The sequence below is a fragment of the Centroberyx affinis genome, unplaced genomic scaffold (genome assembly GCF_046629955.1).
Source record: "Centroberyx affinis isolate AG114_WGS23_722 - 3 ecotype Tasmania unplaced genomic scaffold, CSIRO-AGI_Caff_v1 ptg000590l_1, whole genome shotgun sequence".
Taxonomy (NCBI): Eukaryota; Metazoa; Chordata; class Actinopteri; order Beryciformes; family Berycidae; genus Centroberyx; species Centroberyx affinis.
Window position 1 is genome coordinate 137978 of NW_027279230.1, and position 8668 is coordinate 146645.

The following is an 8668-nucleotide window of genomic DNA, read 5'->3' on the forward strand; positions in this document are numbered from 1 at the left end:
TTCTATTTCCTTAAAAATGTGTTTATGTGGATAAAATCAAACAATACAAGAAGGTCAATATTCAGAGAGACAGAGAGACAGGGGAGGGATTCGAGGAGAAAGGGAGAGATGAGAAGACAGAGGGGGAGGAGAAAGATCAAGAGAAAGGGAAGGTTGAAGGTTCACCAACAAAAGTATATTTTTGTATTTTTTTTATTATATCCTCTTATAACATCAACCTGTTGGTTCAGATTGTATTGCATCTTTCTAATATTGAGCAGTTTGCCAGTAAACAGCAAACTACAGTTTGCACTGTTTAGCACTTCTTATGAGCACTTCACAATAAAAGCCCTGCTCCATGGGTTTTGTTGTTTTGTTGTTGTTTCTCCCATAGTTGACGTTGTAAACATGGAATTGACATTGTTACTGGGGTATTTGAGGGTGGAAAAAACAAATATTTGGTCAAATTTCAGCCATCTTAATGGGAAGCAGGAGAATTTCAGAAAATATTGCATTGCAACCCAACTCAGTGTCGCCTGCCATCAGTAACCCTACTCCCATGAAAGTACAGCTCAATAGCATTCTAGAGAAGTTGACCCCATGTCACTAGCCCCTACTTTGCTAATACTATATCCTTCTAGAAGAGCTAGAAGAGTGGGAAATACATTAGAATGCAGGAAAATGGATCTACAAAGCTAAATATTTTCTTGGGGGGAACCCCGGATCCCACATTTCAGTTGTCCCACCACATTTAAAATGCTTCTTGCTGATAACATGGATTGACCCCCGTTTGCCCAGTTGATGGACGGTCTCTTTGACCACTAAGCCACTCTACACTCTTAAAGTTAGGTCTCTTGGACACTAGCAAAAAAACATGGCCAAGGTTGACTGTACTGCCAGCCACCCTGATATTAAGTTAGGTTTTTCAGCCAGCAATAATCACGTCTCAGTAGACCTTCATAGACCATGATATTGCCTCTGCAAAAAGCATAAGGTAGCTTCTTGGCTGGTGTGACAGTGTGAGTGTTGGAGAGTGAGAGATTGATGACCCTTCAGCGCAGATGGAGCCGGCAGGGCTAGTTCTTCCTCACAGTAAATCCTGATGTATTCGGGAAATAAGGAAAGTGCCGGAAGCCTTCAACAGCAAGCAGACGCTTTCTAGTCACCCGTGAATTGTTTTGGTATTTTTTTCTTTCCCAAATCAAATCAAATATCCGCACTCCCCTCGATCTCTTTTGGATCAATTCAGCAAGTAGATGCAAATGTGTAAACACACATTTATACACATATTTACAGACATGTATGTACATACAAACAGAGCATAAATGTTCCAATTTCTTGTGTATGCAGATGCAAGCACACGCGCACACACACACACACACACACACACATACTAAGTTCTTGGGACTTCAGAACTTCCTGAGCTCTTACTGTGTGTGTGTGTGTGTGTGTGTGTGTGTATATGAGTGTGTGCATACTCGGCATCACATACTCGGCATAACCCTCCCCCATTAGAATAAAAGGGACTAGATAATGAATAGAAAACTACAATGTTACTGACATTTTAAGCGGATTAAGGACGATTTGTAATCTCTAGTTTGGTCAACTGGAATCTTGCCAATTTAAAGTGAGACTCTCACAGTGTGTGTGTGTGTGTGTGAGAGAATGATATTGTCTCTGCGTGTCAAACCAAGCATGGATTACTGTGTCACACACTCAACTGGACAAGTGGGAATAGAAAATATTGTGTACTGTCATTGGCGAGCTGTAACGTTCCCAATGAAAATCAAATCTGAAAAGGAGAGGTTGATGCGAAAAAGGGAGAGAGAGAGAGAACAAAGGTATACACAAGCACGGCCTGACATCCTAAAAATCATAAATTACAGTTTTTCAGCTCACCGGGGGATTTTTGTCGCCGCAGCTCAACTATTGTCCTATATTCATATTTATTCCCCCTCCGTTCGCCTCTTCTCTTTCATTCAAGTACAATAACACTTCTCTCTCCATCTCTGTCAGATCTATACAAGCGCAGCGAGTCTCTCTCTCTCTCTTTCTCTCTCACACATTTTGTAATTTCCATTGTAAACAGAAGTGCTTGTCACTGATGAAGGATGGACAGCGTTTTCTATTCTTGCCTTTAATCGGAGACACGGCCTGAAACGGCGGTGTCAGCTCTTTTGCGGATTTCTGTTGGCGAACCGCTGTCCTCGTTTTCAGTGTTCATTCATCCTTTCTCTCGCGCTCTCCCGGGCTTTATTGTGAATTTTAATGCCTGTCACTGTATATTCATAAATTCTCTGCCTTCAGATAGGGGGGTCAGCTCAGGATGTTTTGTTTGCTAGGCCTTTTACAAGGTGTACTGACGCTCACAATTAGAGATAAGTACATGACAGCATCAGCGCTCTAGACCAAGTCCCTTAAAGTAATAATCTGCAGTTTTTCCATACAAACGAATGTCTCTTTTGCTGCTCTCTATCACCGATTGGTACCATGCAATAATGATTCAGTCTATACCCAGTTCATGAAAATGCTGTTCTAAACACGTATTCAGGGGAAAATCCTCTGCTGCATAGGGAGTGATGCATTTGTGGAAGCGACAACAGTAGTTTGTTTGGAATAAATATGTGACTACCATAGAGGGGGAGGTCACCGGAGATTTGACCCTTAGCTATTACACCAACAGTTGAGCTAGGAGGGGGAACCTGTTAACTGTTAACTTCAATGACAAAGCTGAAACAGTCAGTGTGGCTCAACTTGCCATTACAGGCTGGTTTGTTACATTTTTTTACAATTCTTAAAAACAAAAGGAATCCTACAAAAGGAAGAAGTTCAAGATGACAGACAGTCATACTATGGCGGGGAGTATAGGCTACTAGCTGTGCATACATCAACATAAGACAACCTAACTTTACTCCAACAGAAAACACCCAAAGCTACCAAATGTGCCACCACAAACCTCAACTGAGTGAACTCCCACCACAGCAGCTGCTCCTGTGACTGGAGATCACCACCAGCCACAGTACTAGAGAGACAAGAAGAAGTAGATTAAAACCCTAAAACCCTATCCATAAAAACAATGATAAAATGAGCATAAAATAAACGGTAATCAGCGCCCTGTCTGCAAATAAAACACAGCAACTGTAAGTTCTGTCTTGACACAAGGGAAACTAATTAGGTGAACAGGCGATTAAAAATATGATTTAACTCCTACCTTGTTTCACAAGACCGAACAATCCTGCCAAAGCTGTTAAAACCAATCTACAACAAGAAAAAAATACAATACCTCAGGGTGCTAAAAGTTAACTAAGAGTTATATACATTTAAATGCAGCAATATATGCACAGACTTTGCAAAACAAGTGCAGTTCTATAAAACCCACTTAAAGGGTCCAGAAACTCTTACGTCTCAAGGTGATGATACACAGCAAATTATTAGGGCAAATTTGGGGCAAAATTTACAGAGGATTTTTGCTGGAAATATTTTCTCACTGAACAGCAACAACAACAATGTATCTAGCCAAGCTTGATCAGAGAGCAGGCTTTGCTAACAAGGTTTCAACATCAACCAGTCAGAGACAAGAAAACTGGTCAGGTGACCTGTCCGCAGTCCAATATATTTTAGAAATGGTCCAACTGCTACTAAATAGTGAACACAACTAGGAAAGAGTAGCTGTGATTCTTTTTATATAGCGTTTAATCAAGCAAGCTAGCTAGCTAGCTGTTGGATGCTAGAGCCATACATGAGGCTATAATACACGTTATGAAATTCCAGTGGATAACCTTGATAAAATGACATTTTTACATTTTCAGTAGAAAAGGAGGCCATGATGACAGAAATGGCAGCAGTATCTGTTATTTCATCCATTTTCACTCTAACAGTCAAATGCCAATGTCTGCAAATTTTGCTCCAAATTTGTGCTAAAAATTTGCCTGTGTATCATCAGCTTTACTCAGGATATGTTTAAATGTACACTGCCCGTCAAAAGTTTGGACACCTGATTGAATGTACAATGTTTTTCATTCTCTTAAAGCCATTTTGATCCAAAGGCTAATGCTTAAATGCTTGAAATTAGTTTCTTAGGCAAATATAAACAGTGAAGTCGATGCCTATGGTTGAATTTCTTTCCAAAGCCTTTGCCTTTCCATCAAGGCAAAGGGCGGCTACTTTAAAGAATCTAAAATATAAGATAGTTTTGATTTGTTAAACACCTTTTTTAGTCACTGCATAATTCCATTTGTGTTATTTCATAGTTTTGATGTCTTTACTATTATTCTAAAATGTGGAAAACACAAGAAAAATGCAGTGTGTCCAAACTTTTGACGGGCAGTGTATATGATATAATTATGTAGAATTCACAGAGTATCAGGGTGGAACAAAAATTTGTGCTGCTCATGAAAACCAAAAAAAAAAAAGGGGTGCACAGATAGAGGGATGGAAGAAATAAGGGAGTGAGCGATAGAGGATGAAAGAGTTATGGGTTTTAACTTTATACTGGTTGGTGATATATGCATGAGTTTTGCAGAAGTGGACAATGAGTCCCTGCAGGGGTCATAGATCATGGACAACATTTTGCTGCAGTGCAGATGGGTGACTTGGCCAACAATGATGACCAGCATTTTTCCACTATACTTTTGTCCCTTATGAGCCACTGTCTTATTCGCATAGCTTCCCCCCCCCCCCCGTTTACCAAACCCCATCCCTGCTGATATCACCAATCCATATTGTCTCAGCAAATTCCTCCCATGTATCATCATCTTAGGAGAGATGGAGGGATAGAAGAAAAGACATCCGGTTAGTGAGATATGTACAGAGCGAGTGAAACGCATGTCTCTTGTAGGAATCGGGGGGCCTTGTGGGACAGAAAGAGGGAAGAGGGGATCTTTGTAGATAAGTGCTGGAGAGGAGGGGAGGAAGAGAGAGAGTGAAGGGGATCAAGCGTCAATGCGAAGAGGAAGAGATGATGAGGAAGGTAGATTATCGAACGACAGGTAGATGGAGTGGAGGGGTTTTAGCTTCCCCCGTTCGCTAAAATGAGAGGGGGATGGAAGAGGGAGAGAGGGAGATTAAGATTGAGGCCGGCCATGACAAAAGGGGGGATAGAGGGAGAGAGAGATTGACAGGTACCTCCAGAGAGGGATTTGGGGTAAGAGGTATGGGGGGGGATTGTGGGATAGATGGATTGAGTGGTGAATGGAAAAATAAATGAAGTCTAAACCTCAAATTCCCTCCATCCTCAGAGCATGTACTGTATCTTTTGGCAAATAATCCCTTTGATAAACTTCAAAATTGTTAGCAGTTGCATATTTGTGTTTCCAGTGTTTATTAATTTGGCTATAATTCATGCTAATGTTAATGCTAATGTTTAGTGAGCAGTATGATCCAGCTTTGCATAATCTCAAAAAACATTGTCATGCATGAAAGACTGAACACACCAAGGTGAAACTGATACCAATCTGCTCATCGCACAGTAAGTTGATCAAAGAGTGCAAATGCCAAGAAATATGTATATGCCTTTTTTGAAGGAAAAATCCACCCTAAAACACCCTAAACCCCAAAAAAACAAAAAAAAACCTATTGGGGATGTACTTTGCATTTATTGTTCCATTTTGCTGTTTGGTGGTGTTTCTTATACCAGTGGCCTTGCCAAACGTAGATGATATGATAGATATGAACGTAGATATTTCCAGCAGCTACAATGGAGTTTTATAACAGAAAAAATTTCAGCTATTTCAAACATCAACGGTAAACGTCAGGTTTTGCTGTCAGTCCCTCAGAATCAAAGAGTGAGGGCTTCTTTCTAGACTCAATAGACCAGAATGCAAAGCAGCCACAAGACATGTTATGTTTTGAGTAACAGGCATGGCCACGATCATCAACATGCCCCAGTGTTCACAAACTACTAACTAGTTGGCTAGCTAGCTATATTTATATGCCCGTATGCCCACCTTTGCTTGAAAGCAACATGTTCACACCACCTTCTCCTAAGGTTGTTGAAAGGCATTCTGGGAAACTTAGAAAATCACTAACTGAAGTAGAAGTAGATGAGGCAGGTTGGGGGAAAGTGGGTACAACAAAAAGGTAAATTGCAACACTTTTATTTTCCCTTTCCACTTACATTGAGAAATCATTTTATGGCCTCTGGTGACATATTGGGCTAAAGGCCATACAAAGTACTCATCTTGTTATGGGTTTGAATCTTCCAAAGAAAGGAAAAATGTTATAGCCTACAATACATCAAAATAATGAATACAACACAACCCTTTGTTGCAGATAACCCAGAGAACGCTTCTCTCTCTCCCCCATATTTTTATAAAAATATTCTTAACAAAATATTATTAGGAACAAGATTACCACCAGGGGATATTGTTGATATCTTACAGAAATGTTGCATCTCAAATTTTGCCTTAACTATTGACAGCTGACTTTGGCCTGGATCTACTAAAGATTGCAGATGCTAAAACCTTGTTATCTGATCTACTAAGACAGCGCACAGGGTACTTCCGCTTGAAATCATGGGCTGATCTTTTTTGAGCTTTGGCCAAATTGCATATGCGTTTGTGGGTGTTCCAAGGCTGAGGCGCAAAATAAAGGGAGGGATTTATGGAAATTGGCAGAAGACGTGACCTATAGGAAAAGCATGTCTTATTACTTTGTACTCAGGATGGCTACACTGAGGCTGACACTGACCCCGACCCCGACTTCATCTATGGAACCAGCTCCAAGATCAAGGTGACAGTCATCTACAAACATGCGCACATTAGATTGGGTCCCTACTACAATTCCAGGTTTAAACATGTATGTTGACTTAAAAATGCACCATTTAAACCTCATTGTCAGAGCAGAGAAAGCACACACAGACTATTACCTAAATATTCAAAAAGGAAAAGTCATGTGCTCTTCTCTCAATTTGTTGACAGTATGAACCATCGTCTCAGCGTCATTGCCTTGATGAAGATAATGCAGCTAAAATGTTTGTGCGTAATAATTGTCATGACAATGCAGAGGTGTGTGTGGCTTCTCCAGCTATATTTAACCGTACCTTCACCAGGTATCCATCCCTCCACACCTGTTACCTCAGTCAGGTTCTCCTGCTCTTGCTCTTCCAAAGGAATTAAGGTTCTTCTTCAGAGGGAACACCACTGGTAGCTTGCGTAGAGGCTTTATTTGTGGACAGCATTTTGGTTTAACTCCTCATATCATACCAGTGCTTTTTTACCTTTTAAATCGTGCTTCTGGTGCCCAACTGCATTCACTTAATTTGTTATGCTGCCCCAGAGTGCCATTTTATGCCTAGTAAAACATCTCTTCTTGCAGCAGAGAACATTTCCAGCTTTACTGAAGAGAAATTTGCTCTAATTTTGCCCATCATTAAGTTGTAGCAAGCCGGCTTTAGAGCGCATTGTTTGACCCGTGTATTTGCACAGTCCTAATTCTAATTAATTATCTGTGCCTCCGCTCATTTGTGTGCCCTATTTTAGTAAATATCTTGCTGGCGGTACCAATTGCACATGGAATTGGTTTTATGCTGAGCTTGGAATTGCGGGCCTTTGTCTCCTATTGGTATAAAATAATTGACCTTGGACCGAGCTAAGTCAGTAGTAGGTGAGTAGTAGGGATGTTAATGATTAATTGATGATCGATTAATGACTGCTAATAATTTGATCGATCAAGCATATATTAATCGATAATGTATGTTATGTGCTATTTCTCATTTTTTTCGGAAATGATTTACCGCCACAAGGGCCCAATTTAACTTTCACCGCCTATACAGAGGAAGAAGAAAGCCAAGCCAGCGGGCGGAAGCATTGCACCCGAAAAGACTTTTTGCAAACATTGTAATACAAAGTTGAAATACAGCAGCTCTACAAGCACAATGAAAGAGAATGCATTCCCCCAGCTGGCGAAGTTGGCGCGACACTATTCATGCCCCCTGACCCGGGACAGCTGTTTCCCAGGAGCGAGTGTTTCAGGATGGACTGACTGTCACCAGGCAGTAGATTCTCGTGCCGTTGTTTCCAATACATAAACTGTGGCAGCGCTACAATATCGGCACGGCCGGCACAACAGTTAATCAATGTATAGAAATGGATCTAAATCGCTCAGTAATGCGTCTAATGTGCGCATCACTTCATGTCTGTCATGTGGCGATGCAGTAGCTCTGTACTCAACCTGACAGTCCGTCTCCTGTTCTGAAAACGTTCATAAAAAAATATAAAATTCCACAATTTCTCCAAACTCACATGTGTTGTAACGGTAAAGAGTAACTTGATACTTTTCAATCGGACAATTCTAAGGCTGCTCAACACAGTTAACATGAGTGCAGTGCTGAGACTTCATTGCATATTCCACCAGTTGGGTTCTGTTGGACACAATGTAAAGACAATTTAAAGTAATTAACCCTAAAGAAAGAACATTTTCAGCCTGACGTCCGTTGTCAGGGGTCCCAACTCTTTTGAATTCTGTTTGGTTGAGTAACTTGTTGAGTAGGCCTAAAGACAGGTGTAAAAACACGCATTTTCTATTTTCTATTTTCTATGTCAAAAGCTGTTTTTTACATAATGATTAATCGATTAATTGGTCATTAACGTGATCAACGATCGATTAAGGAAATTTTTGAACATTTGCATCCCTAGTATAGTATAGTCAGTGGGAGACTGACAGGAAAATGAGGCAATAAGATGCAGCAAAG

The 8668-nt window shown here is 40.6% G+C and overlaps 1 non-coding gene across 1 annotated transcript; it reads right to left on the reverse strand.

The window, feature by feature from the left end:
- Positions 1–832: 832 nt before the first annotated feature.
- On the reverse strand, positions 833–969 carry LOC139643384 (U4 spliceosomal RNA). The gene has a single exon (XR_011695075.1). It is a non-coding gene; the product is annotated as a U4 spliceosomal RNA (small nuclear RNA).
- Positions 970–8668: the final 7699 nt, after the last annotated feature.